Here is a 15,558-nt window from a genome sequence, read left to right as displayed (position 1 = left end):
ATTTGCTCTTTGTACTTTCCGTACATCTACCAGCTCCTGCCAAATCTTCTTATTCTTTGTAGGTACACCATTAACCAGAATAACTAATGGTTCAGTTTCCAAAGTATCTGCATCAATAGTTTCCATATTTTTTTTCAAACCCAAGGGCAAATACACCACTCTACCTTTTAAACCTCTCAGTAAATCTGAAGGAGGTAATTTACCAGTTTTGGGCTCCATACGTACTATGGTCTGGAACGGATGAACACATTGAATAAGTATAGACTCATATGTATTTAATTCAGAAAGTTCTGCAGGAATAGCATCCAATTCTAAATTATTATGTACAGCTCTGGTTGGCATTCTATTTTCTTCTAACTTGTTATAACAGTATTTACAAATACGCTGATCTTCACCCAATTCAAAACAATTTTCAGGAAATATATATGTGGCAAAATCCTTCCACTTATAATTATCTTAATTTTCACTTTTTCTGTAGAGATCAACATTCCTGGTTTGTTTTCTATAATGAGTTCTGCGGCAACAAATACAAGTAATATTTGGTCTTTCATTAGAGATTATTGCAAATTTTGTTATGTGATCATTAAATTTCTTACTCACAGAGGGTTCTACATTCTCTTCCACTTCTTCCTCATTTACTGTGTCCTTTTCTGCACTTTCTTGTTCTGGACCAAAGTAACAAAACTGAATTTCATCAGTAACTTTCTCTACATCTGATACCGATCCACGGAACAGAGCCCTATTCAATTCATCTAACTTTATTGCTGGACTTTTAGCAAAATACAATCGTCTCACAAACTTTCTCATTTCAGTATGATGAACAGCCAGCATCCTAAAATGATGAAAAACACTTTTACACACTTTTCTAGATAGACAAGCCAGAGAATGTCCCTGCAAACCAGTATTCTCTCTCACTCTGCATGGATCTAGACTTTGAAGCACCTTAATCTTCTGTTTAACACTTTTTTTTACTATATTCTCTTAGAAACTCACAAAATTTATCAATAGAGTCCTGACGCACAGTGCAAATACTACTACAATTCCAAGTGTACACTGGGGCTTTAGGACGTCTCCCCATAGCCTCATCCGCCATCACTTGTTCCTCATCGCTTGGAACCATTTTCTCCTTCTCCATTATACAACCATTTTTCACTTCATAAGCACGACCTCTGGTGTCAACTGCATGCAGCAAACTATTACTTTGAAAATAACTCTCTTCATTAAAAAAAGGTTCACTACTTGAACTATGCATCCATTTTCCTAAAAACACTTTACAAAAGTTTGTTCTTTTCACTAGTCTTTTCCTTTTGCTTTGTGATTTCAGTACATTGACCATTTTATCTAATGTACGCATCCTGTTCAAAATTAAAATGAATAGTTTCCTTTTTAATTCTAAAGCCTTTGCTGCAATGGCTTCAATTTCTTTTTTTCTCTTATAAAATTTAGCTTTTTTCTTATATTTCTTCACATCCTTTATCAAATTGGACATAACTCTTCTCTGAAACATTTTTCTACGAATCTCTTTAAACGCTGTTTTTCTTTTTAAGTTAATCTTTATTGTTTCTGAAGGTATATTTGCATTAACTAAATGCTCAATTTTTTCCTGTTTTCTATTTAAAACATTCTTTCCAGTACAGACATTTTGTACATTTTTCCTTTTTTTGAAGACATTGTTTAAAAAATCTTTTGTCTGCTTACCAGAAGACTTTCTCTTTTTCCAAACATGAGCATCTCCAACTAACTTAGGTCCTCCAGTTGTCTTCAAATATAGATTTTTTTTGTGGTTTTTCCTTAGTCTGGATTTTGTAGGCATCTTAAATTTTGTTCACTGCTCTTCAGCAATACCTGAAAAAAACTAAAAAAAAAATCCTTTATTTTATTTGAATTTATTACTACATTTTTTATGATCTTTTCAAATCTTAAAATACTATGTACCCCTTTCCTACAAGTGAAAATCACAATAACACCATCACAAATTAAATATCTAAAAACAATTCCTGTGTGCACACAGTCATGGTTTGATATTAGTCAGAGAACGAAATTTGTTTGCCAATTGGAAAGCACACTTACTACTCTTTTTTTGGCAAGTGATAAGTACTTTTACAGTCTGACACATTTTGAATTCACTTTTCAGATTCTGAAAACAGCACATGTCCAAACAGCTTTTTGAGACCAGCAACATGTGTAACCTGGGTGACTGACTACACTCCAGCAAGGGCAACCAGCCTTAGTGATGCTGAATGTATTTGCATTACTGACTGCAACCTCAAACCCCACTCAGTTGTGAATACTATGCATGATTCTACAGGATAAGCAGCTGGGTGTGTGCTAAGAGTCTGCTTCTGCAGAAAAAATAGCTCCCCTTTCCTACTAATGCAAATGTAAAATTACCAGAGTAATACGCAATAAATCTCTGTCTATAATTCCTCTTTGCACACACAGTCATGGTTTGATATTAGTCAGAAAACGAAATTTCTTTGCCAATTGGAAAGCACACTTACTACTCTTTTTTTGGCAAGTGATAAGTACTTTTACAGTCTGACACATTTTGAATTCACTTTTCAGATTCTGAAAACAGCACATGTCCAAACAGCTTTTTGAGACCAGCAACATGTGTAACCTGGGTGACTGACTACACTCCAGCAAGGGCAACCAGCCTTAGTGATGCTGAATGTATTTGCATTACTGACTGCAACCTCAAACCCCACTCGGTTGTGAATACTATGCATGATTCTACAGGATAAGCAGCTGGGTGTGTGCTAAGAGTCTGCTTCTGCAGAAGAAATAGCTCCCCCTTTCCTACTAATGCAAATGTAAAATTACCAGAGTAATACGCAATAAATCTCTGTCTATAATTCCTCTTTGCACACAGAGTCATGGTTTGAAATTAGGCAGAAAACGAAATTTCTTTGCCAATTTGAAAGCACACTTACTACTCTTTTTTTGGCAAGTGATAAGTACTTTTACAGTCTGACACATTTTGAATCCACTTTTCAGATTCTGAAAACAGCACATGTCCAAACAGCTTTTTGAGACCAGCAACATGTGTAACCTGGGTGACTGACTACACTCCAACAAGGGAAACCCGCCTTAGTGATGCTGAATGTATTTGCATTACTGACTGCAACCTCAAACCCTAAAAGTATTCCTCATTTATACCAGTACACCTTAATTTATGGTGTAAACATAGTCCATATTATTTTACATGTTCCTTACATTTAAATTTCTCCCAAAACACAAAATGATAAACACAACTTCAACAAAAAAAATTCCAATTCTATTATTCATTTCTTAATTTACCATATACATCCCCTCTCAAACTCATAACTCACCTTTAAAATTAGTTAGTTGTGTAAATAATGTGGCACTCAAACAGCAGATTATCAGAGCCAGGATCTCTGTTCTGTACACCTCTCTCCTCTCAGCAGAACCAGATAATGGCAATGTTTCCCTCTCTTTTTCCACACATATACATGTTAATTTCAAATCTCAGTGCTTCCCCCTTTTTTTCAAATGTAATCACACATTTCTATTGGTTGAAAACCAACCCTTTTCCAAAAGTACCCTTCCCCCAACTTGACTTCTGCCTAGTACCCTTCCCCCAACTTGACTTCTGCCTGCTACCATTGCAACAGCTCATGGAACACTGCTGTGTGGAGTTAGGTCAGAAGTTCACCACACAATGTTTCATTTCCAAAGAGCAAGAGTGCTTGACTTTTCAAACCTAACAGCAAATCCATAGTACTGTTCTTTGGTAACACATTTTTCTGTACCAATACAAAACATGCTTCTATAAATTGACACATACAGCCTAGTTTTTAGTGTAGAATGGTATGAAACAGCCAATGAGTTCTTTTTATTTTAAAAAAATATGTATGCCTCCATTTCCAAAATGTGTTTCATTTCTTTTTCCCATTCTACTGAAATACACCTCCTGAGTGCATCCAGATCTCCTTTGAAGATGTTCACAGTGTGGATTGTAGGGCACAGCTATGTCTTCTGGAGTGAAAAGTATGCAGAGAAAACAGGTATGGTGAGAGACTTTGCTTTGCCAAATGTAGACATTAAATGGATTGGTCAGAGAGGGTTAAAGTGGCACCAATTGATGCCATTGGTGAAATCCTTCATGCAAATCCAACCCCCTGACCTCATAATAGTGCACTGTGGTGGCAATGACCTAGGCACTTTGACTGGGGTAGGTCTGGAAATGCTTATGAAGGAGACCTTTGCACAACTGTTTTCACTTTTCCCTAAAACTGCCTTTGCATATTCTAACATATGCCAAAGGCAAAAATGGAACTGGTCCAATCATTTTTGTCCGCAGATTGACAAAGCAAGAAAGCACGTCAACAAATCTGTTTCTGCTTTCCTCCGAGAATATGGTATGGGTTCCATTTACCACAACAACTTGCGTTACGACATGCAAGACATTTATAGAGGAGATGGTGTACACTTCACTGATGAAGGGAACAGAGTCTTCCTCTTGAACCTTAGACTCTGCATCGGTACTTACTTGTAGGTACCACTAAAAAATCACTTCATAAACACAACGGCTCTTTTTAGAGCCCCCTAATATCTAAACACTTAAATCTGAATTTTATTTCTTTTTTTATTTTTTTTTTCTACCGTACGCATACGTAAGCTTACCGTAAGCTTACCGTACGCGTACCCCGCGATTTTTTTTTTAAATTAATGTTTTTTTTGTACTTTTCTGTCCTTCTTTGACCCCCTTTCAAATGTTAGGGGGTCTGTAACTCTCTTCCTTGCCCCCTTTTCAAGTTATCTCCCTTTTTTTTTCTGTGTGAAACACACGAAATAGCGGCCGACACTTCCTGATTTCGTCCGATTCGAATGTTTACAGTCATGTGACAACCAATCAGATTTGAGCTCGCGCACGGCACCGTACGCGTACGGTAAGCTTACCGTAAGCGCACGGTAAGCTGCCACAGATATATATATTGATTTAAATGCTATTTTCTCAGGAACTACTGAACAGATTTACACCAGACCTACAAAAGGCACTTCCTTGACCTGTAGACTACCTCTCTGCCAAATTTCAAGTAACTCTGTTCAGCCGTTCGGGCTGTAGCTGTGTCTAAAGGTCCTATGGAAAAATGCATGGGGAAAACGCGTTTTCGGACCCCCCTTTTTTCTCAGCCCCCGCTTGACGTATCTCCCCGAGACTTTCAGGGTAGGAGCGGAGCGCCCCATTAGTTTTGAAAATTTCGCGAGGATTCGTCGACCGGCGCGAAAGTTATTCAAAATAGAATGTTGCGGTTTTCCTATGGAAACAGGGTCCTAACTATAACTACCTACTGGCGACCGCCAGTAGGTTGTATATGTATATGTATATATATATCTATATATATATATATATCTATATATATATATATATATATATATATATATATATATATATATATATATATATATATATATATATATATATATATATATATATATATATATATTCCATAGGAAATCCGCAACATTCTATTTGGATAAAGGAGGGGAGCTGGCCAAAAGTTTGGAAAATTTCGCGAGGATTCATCAACCGGCGCCAACGTTATTCCAAATAGAATGTTGCGGATTTCCTATGGAAAATAGGTCCTAACTATCTACTGGCGAGTGCCAGTAGATTTTATATATATATATATGTGTATATGTGTGTGTATGTATGTGTATGTATGTGTATATGTATGTGTATATATATGTATGTGTATATATATGTATGTGTATATATATATGTATGTGTATATATATATGTATGTGTATATATATATGTATGTGTATATATATATGTATGTGTATATATATATGTATGTGTATATATATATGTATGTGTATATATATATGCATGTGTATATATATATATGTATGTGTATGTATGTGTATGTGTATATATATGTATATGTATGTGTATATATATGTATATGTATGTGTATGTATGTGTATGTATATGTGTGTATGTATGTGTATATATATGTATGTGTATGTATATATATGTATGTGTATGTATATATATGTATGTGTATGTATATATATGTATGTGTATGTATATATATGTATGTGTATATATATGTATATGTATGTGTATGTGTATATATGTATGTGTATGTGTGTATATGTGTATATATATATATATGTATATGTATATGTATGTGTATATGTATGTATGTGTATATATGTGTATATGTATCTCTCTTCCGAAGATGCCCTGCAATAGAGACGCACTCCTCCAGCCGATGGGTTTCACAACTATTTATTAGCAAGGAACAGGATTACAGCTCTGCCTTTTAAGTCCATTTTGCCTTACGCGTTTCAGAGCGTCCACGCTCTTTCTTCAGAGGCAGATTTAAACACTCAGCAGTTCTCTTGGATTACCCACAGTTCCCTACATGTGTTCTGATTTGAGGCTTCCGGTGTGCCCCTCTTAATAGAATTAATTGCGGTGCATGTCGGAACTTGTAGTTAGCATTCCATAATAATTTTTGACCTCCATTGGTCGTGTGTGTTTAAAATTGTTTTATGGACCAATTCCTACCCTCCAATGGGTCTCAGGGCTGTAAGCTTGCTCCGTAATACTGGCATCAGCTGCGCCGTCCTTTACGCCACGATTGATTCATGGCAGACGAACCCTTGACACATTTGTGGGTGGTGCGACCTCTCACGGCTGGACTTGCCGTGTATATCTCTTCCGAAGATGCCCTGCAATAGAGACGCACTCCTCCAGCAATTAATTCTATTAAGAGGGGCACACCGGAAGCCTCAAATCAGAACACATGTAGGGAACTGTGGGTAATCCAAGAGAACTGCTGAGTGTTTAAATCTGCCTCTGAAGAAAGAGCGTGGACGCTCTGAAATGCGTAAGGCAAAATGGACTTAAAAGGCAGAGCTGTAATCCTGTTCCTTGCTAATAAATAGTTGTGAAACCCATCGGCTGGAGGAGTGCGTCTCTATTGCAGGGCATCTTCGGAAGAGATATATATATATATATATATATATATATATATATATATATATATATATATATATATATATATATATATATATATATATATATATATATATATATATATATATATATATATATATATATATATATATATATATATATATATATATATATATATATATATATATATATTTTCTCTCTCTCCCCCTCTATATTTATATTTGTATATATTACACGTAATACCATTAATACTTACTGAAATACTTACATTTTAAAGTAATTTTTTTACTGCGAGTATGCCTTTATCTTTTCAACGAAATACAAACTAACCCTGGGAGTAGTTTGCGTAGTAACGCTACGCATAGCTACGCGAAGTGCACTACGCGAGATATTCGTAGCACTACGCGAGCTGCGTAGTGCGATGATTGCACAGTCCCGGATGCTTGTCTGCACTGTGCAATCACTGAAAACAGCATCTTGCACAGTGCGAGCTGTCGTTTTCTGCCGCTCGAGTAGATTTTTACTCGAGCGGCAGCTTTCTCAACGCGGACTGGTAGTTTCTCATCGCGAGTGGTCGCGACCACTCGCAATGAGATCTGACCTCCCCGCGTTGTGAATCTTGCCGGGAGGTTTATTTTCCACGCTCGCGATCAGCAACTTGATGTTGCTGATTGCGAACGTGGAAAATGTCTTCCCGGGATGTCATTTTGCTCGCTCGCGGTCGCCAACTTGACGCTGAGGACCGCGAGTGAGCAAAAAATGCCAACTACTCTACGCGATTTTGCACTGTGCTATATGCAATTCGCGTAGAGTGAAGTAGCACAAACTATGCAAACCGCGAGCGTAGCGTAGTTGTCCCCCCAGGGTTAATACAAACACCATCCACCATTTTATCAGTAGTAATACGTCTGTCCTATACAATCCAAGAGTGCCATCTACTGGACAGAGCTAGTTGTAAATGCATTAGTGGTTAAAAGACTCGTGATTCGAGTACAGGACGTTGTTAAGGAGTAGTGGTTCAGGTCCTTCATTGTCAATGAGTCATTGTAAAGCCAGTTTCCCTGAAACACCACCACCACCTTGTAGTACTGCAACAAGCAAGGCAGAGTGAGGTTGCGTGTGCAGTGTCAGGGGGCTCTTAAGACTGGAGATGGATGGACCTTAAAGAGCTTTTCCTAACAGTCTCCCACCTGGAGAGCTCCCTTGAACCCAGAACTGATATGCTTATCAGATGCCATATGTCATCTTCAATGGGAATCTGCATCGAGTGGTAGTTTAAGCATGTATGCGTAATGGGGCTTGCCTTAGGTGGATCTTTTCTTCCCCTGGATCTTTACTTCCCCTCTGAGAACCCGGTCTCATGTCTTTTGCACTCTGAATTTTAAGCTTGAATCAAAATGTGTTTCGCCTTCCGTGGTAATCTAGTATAGTCTGCGGTTGTCTCTGCTGCTGCATCCTCGATTTCTAGAAACAGTTCTGGAACAGCCGGGCTCAGCTCATCTTGATAGCCCCATACTGGGTTTGAAGAGTCTGGTACTTCGAAAGGCAGAGCCTGTGCATCCACCCTCCACTCTGTGTGCCTCATTGTGAGTACTTCCTGCCTGAAAAACAGTGCATTGTTTTTCATCCAAACCTCCACAACCTACAGCATCGTGTAAGGAGATTCAGCGGAACCAGCTGATGGGTTTTGACCTCCCTAGAAGTGGCCATGTGTTACCCATCCATTAAGTTGGTCTGTTCTTGTCATGGGCAAAATTTGTGGCCTAGTGTGAGGACCAAGAGGTCGGTCTGCTTCAAGCTATGCTTTCTGAGATACTTATATGTGCTTTCTGAGATACTTGTACGTATCCTGACCATAGCCTGGCATGGTCTTGCCATGGGCACTGTGAAAGGTTACTGATCAGCCCTTTCAGCCTTTGTTTGCCTGAGCAACCCTCTTCAAGTCATCAGCTGTTATTTGTTTTTTTAAAGGAGTTGCATTTATTTACTCCTGCACCTTTTTGTGTGCCTCAGTGGGACCTGAATCTGGTGTTAGATGTGAACCCCTTTTACTGCCATACACAGCTGTTTTTTGAGGCTGCTTACTCATGGTACTGTGTTCATAGCAATCACTTTGGCGTTCTGTGTCCGTGAGCTGTGGACTCTCAGTGCAGCTGCAATATCCTATCTTTTTCTCGTATAAGTTGATTCTCAGGATTTTGGCATCCTTTCTTCTGAACATGGCGGTGTCCTTTTATGTGGGGCAGTCAGCCATGCTTCCAGATTTCTTCTCCCTGCCACATCCCTCTAAGGAGGAGGAGAAGCTTCTCCATTTAGGTCCAAAAGGAGCCCTTAGTTTCTATATATGGAGCAGCGAGTGAATAAGTATCTCTTTATTATATTCGCTGGTGGAAAGAAGGGAAGGGAAGGGTTGTTTAGAGATGGCTTTATTGAGGTGAATCATCCTATTTAGCAAAATGTGCTATTCCTTGGCCAAGAAGGGTCCTCCTGAGGGCTTCAGGGTTGATTCCACCCATTCAAAGTCAAGTAGTAGGTCTTTGGCTTAGAATTATCATGTTCTGGACATCTATCAGGCTGTTACATCCACATGCTTCCTCATCTTTAAGAGGCACTGTTTTGATTCCCATGTCCTCAGGGAGGGCCACCTTACCTACTCACTCATACAGAACTTCCTGGTGTAATATCTACTGGTCAGATGCACTACTATTTGGAGGGTACTGCTTGGGTATCTATTCAAAAGGTGAGGAATCTGGGAGTAGAAGTATCCATCAGAAGATCAAGTTACTTTCGGAAACTCTGTTCGAGGCATGTGTGCTGTAGATACACATGTTTTGCATACACCAATGAAGAAGTCTTTCCAGTCATGAGGTAAGGTGACTCCTCCTTTCGGTGATAGTGCGCATGGGCATCGACTCCATTGTTAGATTATTTTTTTTCAGCCATTGGGTTCTGACGTGTATTGCTGTACTCCTTTTCGAAAACATTCTTTGAGTTCCCCTCAGTGCGCAATCCACTGTACCCTCAATGGTATTGTTTCCGTACGTGTTTACTTGTTCTGTGCATATTGAATCAGTCAACAATTTATCCATCTATGAGGGAAAACCTCGTGGGCGGCAGTCGGGCCTAGCTGCGTCGGGCCAGCCATCTACAGATGGAAGTGTCTCAATTCCAATTCTGTCCTCTGTGCAATGCCAAGTATCCTCGCACCGAACAACATCAAGTTTGTAACTTGTTCCTGTCTCCGGAGCACAAGGAGGATGACTGCGACGCTTGTAAATCGTTTGGGTCCAAGAAGACGCTACGCGATCGTCTGGCTCGACGGCGAGAAATGCAAGGTCGAAGCATTGCACACACTCCGGATATCTTCAGGGAAGAATACGAGCAAGAAGAGATCGAAGCGTCTGCCGCAGAAGAAGCCGCCTTCTCAGTTTCAGAGTCTGTTCCTGAGCTGGAGATCGGTCTGAAGATGTGCCGAGGTGCAGTGAGTACCGAAGACCCCGTGCCCCCTAAAACCTCTTCCAAAACACATAAGGCTTCAGCACCACCTCTGCCATCTGGGCAAGGTTGGCACGAGACATTGTTTCCGACGCCCCGCCTACCAACTCAGCGCGGAAACATACCGTCCAGTCTTACGGCTCCGGCCGAACAAAATCATCTTCAGATCTGGAACCATCAGGATCGAAGGACAAATCTAGTTAGGAGCTGAAACCCTCCACTCTGAAACAAAAACACGCTTCTCCAGTAGATAATGACCCACACCTTTATCCTGCGAAGCTATCGCCTCCAGACGATATTATGGCTTATCAGCAACTCATTGCTAAGGCATCAGAGTATCACAGGGTGGCCTTACATAGAGTCCTTAGAAGAACACTTTTCATTTGCAACGCTTGAGTCCACACACAGGTCCATTCAATCACTCCCTATGCCCAAAGGCATGATGAGGCATGCAGAGGATATCTTAAAAGACCCTGTACAGGCATGCATTTTAACTCCTAGAGTAGATTAAAAATACAGTCCCTCACCATCAGATCCTGTGTTTATCAAGGGACAATTACCTCTCGACTCCCTAGTAGTGTCTCATGCTCGCAAAAGAGCTAATTCACAAACCTCTGGTGATGCACCTCCCCAGACAAAGAATCTAAGCTCATTAATGCATCAAAAAACACGAGTGGCTGTTCAAGCCGCTAACCACTGGCGCATCGTGAACACACAGGGCCTACTAGCCAGATATGACAGGGCACACTGGGGTGCTCCAATACCTTCCAGAAGAACACAAAGCTAAGGCAAAACAGTTGGTTGAAGAAGGAAAACTAATCTCTAACTCTTCAATCAGATTTGCTCTAGATGCGGCTGATACCGCGGCTAGGTAGATCAATACCAGCATTCTCCTTAGAAGGCATGCATGGCTTAGGATTTCGGGGTTTTAGCCTGAGATCCAATAGTCCATTTTAAACACCCCCTTTGACAAAGAACACCTGTTTGGGCCTGTAGTCGACCAATCCCTAGAATAAATGAAAAAAGATATTGAAGTGGCAAAGTCCATGGGAGTGCTCCAGTCCCAATCTAATAGAGGCTCCTTTCGTCACTCCTTTTACAGAGCAGCGACTAAAACGACGTCTTCAGAGCCAAATGCTTCCTCTTACAAAAGCAATACCCGATTCTCTACCTCTAGAGGTTTCTATAGAGGAAGCCATTCCAAAGGTAGGGGTAAAGACACCACACAGAGTAAAACCCCTTCCCCTAACAAACAGTGACTTGCCCACCCTCCCCCCCTGATCACTTAACACCTGTCGGGGGAAGACTTAAACAGTTTCTCCCCATTTGGCAATCCATAACAACCGACAAATGGGTGATCGACATTATCCAACATGGTTATTCCCTGGAGCTTACCACCAATCCTCCAAATATCCCACCTCACATTCACAAACTGTCATCAGACCACTTACAGTTACTCAAACAAGAGGTGCAATCTCTCTTAGAGAAAGGAGTCATAAAACCAGTTCCATTACAGTACCAAGGTTCAGGGGTTTACTCTCATTATTTTCTAATTCCCCAAAAGGACGGTTCCTTAAGACCAATTTTGGATCGCAAAGTGTTAAACTACTACATACTGTCAGAACACTTCCATATGGTAACGCTTCAACAGGGCCTTCCACTTCTACAGCAAGGCCATTTTATGTCCACACTAGACTTAAAGACGCATACTTTCATATACCAATCCATCCAGCTCATCGCAAATATCTCAGATTTGTGATAGCAGGCAAACACGACCAGTTCAAAGTACTCCCATTCGGAGTAACTACAGTTCCCAGACCGTTTACCAAATGTCTATCAGTAGTGGCAGCTCATCTCAGAAGACAACAAATTCACATCTACCTGTACCTAGACGACTGGCTCATCAAAGCCAGCACACACCAAAAGTGTCTAGAGCATACTCAGACCACGCTACACCTACTCCACCAATTGGGTTTCACCGTCAACATGCAAAAGTCTCACCTACAGTTCTCACAGATACAATCCTATCTAGGATCCACTCTCAACACTGACTCTGCTCTAGCCTTTCCCAATGCAGCCTGAATTTGTAACTGCAGCAATACAGTCTGGATATTGCAAATCGAACATTCCTTGCCAGCCAGGACTTTCATGCGCCTACTAGTAATGATGGCGTCATGCATTGCAATAGTGCCTCATGCAAGAATACGTAGTACGTCAGTGGAATCAGTCACAGGATCAAATAATAGATTGTGTTTGTAAACAGGTGCACCCATCGCTCTCTGCAGTGGTGAAACCCAAATAATTTATATAAAAGGGTAGCCTTTCATCGACCCTGTTCCACAGATCATGCTAACAGCAGACGCATCTCTCACAGGTTGTGGTGCACATCTTGATCATTACACAATTCCGGGTCTCTGGGACAACCAACACAAGAGTCTTTACTTCAACTATCTAGAGATTCTAGCAGTATTACTAGCGCTGAAAGCTTTTTAGTCTCATCTCACACGCAAAGTTGTCCTAGTCTGCACAGACAACATGACTGCGATGTACTATGTACAAAAACAGGGAGGGAGACACTCTCTCCAACTCTCACGCCGTTCTCAGACAATTTGAAAATGAGCGATCCATCACAAAATTCACCTTATGGCAGAATGCTTTCTGGGAGTGAACATTCAAATTGCCGACCTCCTCAGCCGACGGAGGCAGCAAATACACAAGTGGGAACTTCATCCCCAAGTTCTCCTTTCATACTTTCAACAGTGGGGATACCCGCAAATAGATCTGTTCGCCACAGTAGACCACGCACAATGCCCAAACATTGCCTCCAGGTTCCCACACCATCTATCCAAAGGCAATGCCTTATGGATCAATTGGTCTGGGATATTTGCCTACGCTTTTCTGCCTATCCCACTCCTTCCATTTCTGTTTCGGAAACTCTGGCAAACATCACTCACACTGATTTTGGTAGTTCCAACATGGACCCGTAAACCATGGTAAAACCACCCTGTTACAATGGTCATTAGTTCCACATCAAAAGCTACATCTCACCTTCAGCCTTCTCACTCAGAACCGTGGAGAAATCAAGCATCCAAATCCCAAGGAGCTCAACTTAGCGATTTGGTTCTTGAAGTCATAGAGATTGGATATTTAAATTTGTCACCAGACTGTATAGCTATTCTAAGCGAAGCAAAAAAAAAACTACCACCAGAGCTTGCTATGGAGCAAAGTGGAAACATGTGTTATCTACTGTTACAACAACAAAATTATTCCCCTAAATGCTTCTGTTCAGGACATTATCTGTTACCTTCTACACTTACAGCAATGTAGGCTAGCTTGCACATCCATTCGTTTGCATCTTCCAGCAGTAGCTGCATATTTGCAGAACAGACAGAATTTATCTTTATTTAAAATTCCTGTCATTAAAGCCTTTATGGAGGGCTTAAAAAGAGTAATACCACCAAGGATCCCTCCGGCACCAGTATGGAATCTTAACATACTTGCAAGGCTTATGGGTCTACCCTTTGAACCATTACACATTGTCATTGCAATCATTTCATTAAGGGAAGTTGTTGAGTTACAGGCATTAACCTTAGAAGAACCCTTCTTTTAACTACACAAAGATTGGGTAGTTCTTCGCACCAATCCCAGATTCCTTCCCAAAGTAGTTTCTGCTTTTCATCAAACAATCCGTTCTGTTACTTGTGTTCTTTCCTCAACCTGATTCAGTAGCAGAACGGGCTCTTCATACAGTTGGTGTCAGAAGAGCTTTATTGTACTATATTGAAAAGTCCCTCTCGGTATCACCCTTGTGATTAAGCACAACAAATTAGGGATGCTGTGTCTTACCAAAATCTGGTGGACTTTATGCCTCTCATGGATGCAGAGAGATGGGGTGGTCTTGTAGTCGCACACTAAGAAAAGGTAACAATGCAAGCTATGCGTCATGACCTACTCAAGTGTAAAATTTTAAAAAACAGGAGCGTCACAGAGGCTATTCCCTTAGCAGGAAATATAGCATCTCAATTAGGGAAAGAGGCTCCTTCTGATCTATCTCCATTCTCACATACTCAAAAAGAAGGGATTTGTCCATGGCCTCTATGACCAGGACAATAAAGCTATGCACCTTGAAGTTCTCTACCATATCTTTACCAAAACTACATTTCCCATGAGTATTTGGGGCACTGTAGTCCAGGTTTGGGAATACCAGATAGGATACCATATGCGTGCGACGACCAATGTCGATTGCACATTCATGGTCCTAGACGCTGACGACCCTCTCGTTAAGGTTCATATACCGGGCCCTTCTCAAGGAGGCCGATACAGGACGCGTCGCCAAAACCTATCTGATATCTACCTTTTCCCACGATTCAACGAAATACGTCTTTATCCGGCGTTGCGCCACTAATTTAAGAATCTGCCCCGATGATGTTCAATCTCTGTTGAACGAAACGCGTTGGCTGGAGTCTACATTGTTGAGGTCATTGAAATAAAGGAATTCTTCTCATAAAGGAATTGGTCAGTCTTTTGTTATCAGGAAAGGCAGCCTGGTGGTGCACCGCTCCACGATTATCCACATTCTTCGAAGTACTCTGTGGATAATAAGACTTATAAGGAAGCACCGGTTGGATGAACAGTTCTTAAAATCCTGTTTCAGGCATCTTTTAACTTTGCTCTTAAGCCACTGGGTTAAAGGTTTTGGTACTGCTTTGTTACCAATGCATGTAAAGTAGGTGATCTCCAGCACCACGTGCGGCTAATAGAAAATGTTATTCACGTGTAACAACCTGTTGCAGCTTTCATTGCTATTGAATCACATTTGCCCCCCTCACCAATTGCCTCCCTGCCCCCATTGCAGAAGACTCCGAAGTTGCTTATTACCTTCTTTTTAATCCAGCCACCTGAGCTGCCATAGTATGCTGTTTTTTGTACATTACATTTGGCTTCCTGTTTCATACCCTATGTACTTATTGGGGATACCGCAATCTGATGTGAAGTCTTTGATCTGGTTCATTGTGGGTTTCATTGTGGTACCACTTGCAGTGTTAAAACCAAAACCACTTTTTCAAACAAACCGCATGCAGGGTTTAAAATTTAACCTTGTATATGGT

The 15,558-nt window shown here is 40.7% G+C and overlaps 1 protein-coding gene across 12 annotated transcripts in view; it reads left to right on the top strand.

Moving 5' to 3' along the window:
• NF1 (neurofibromin 1) overlaps positions 1 to 15,558 on the top strand; it is a 1,956,660-nt gene that overhangs the window by 700,006 nt on the left and 1,241,096 nt on the right. The gene's annotated exons all lie outside the window — the stretch shown is intronic.

The sequence above is a fragment of the Triturus cristatus genome, chromosome 3_2, assembly GCF_964204655.1.
Source record: "Triturus cristatus chromosome 3_2, aTriCri1.1, whole genome shotgun sequence".
Lineage (NCBI taxonomy): Eukaryota > Metazoa > Chordata > Amphibia > Caudata > Salamandridae > Triturus > Triturus cristatus.
This window is presented reverse-complemented; position numbering and strand designations above follow the sequence as displayed.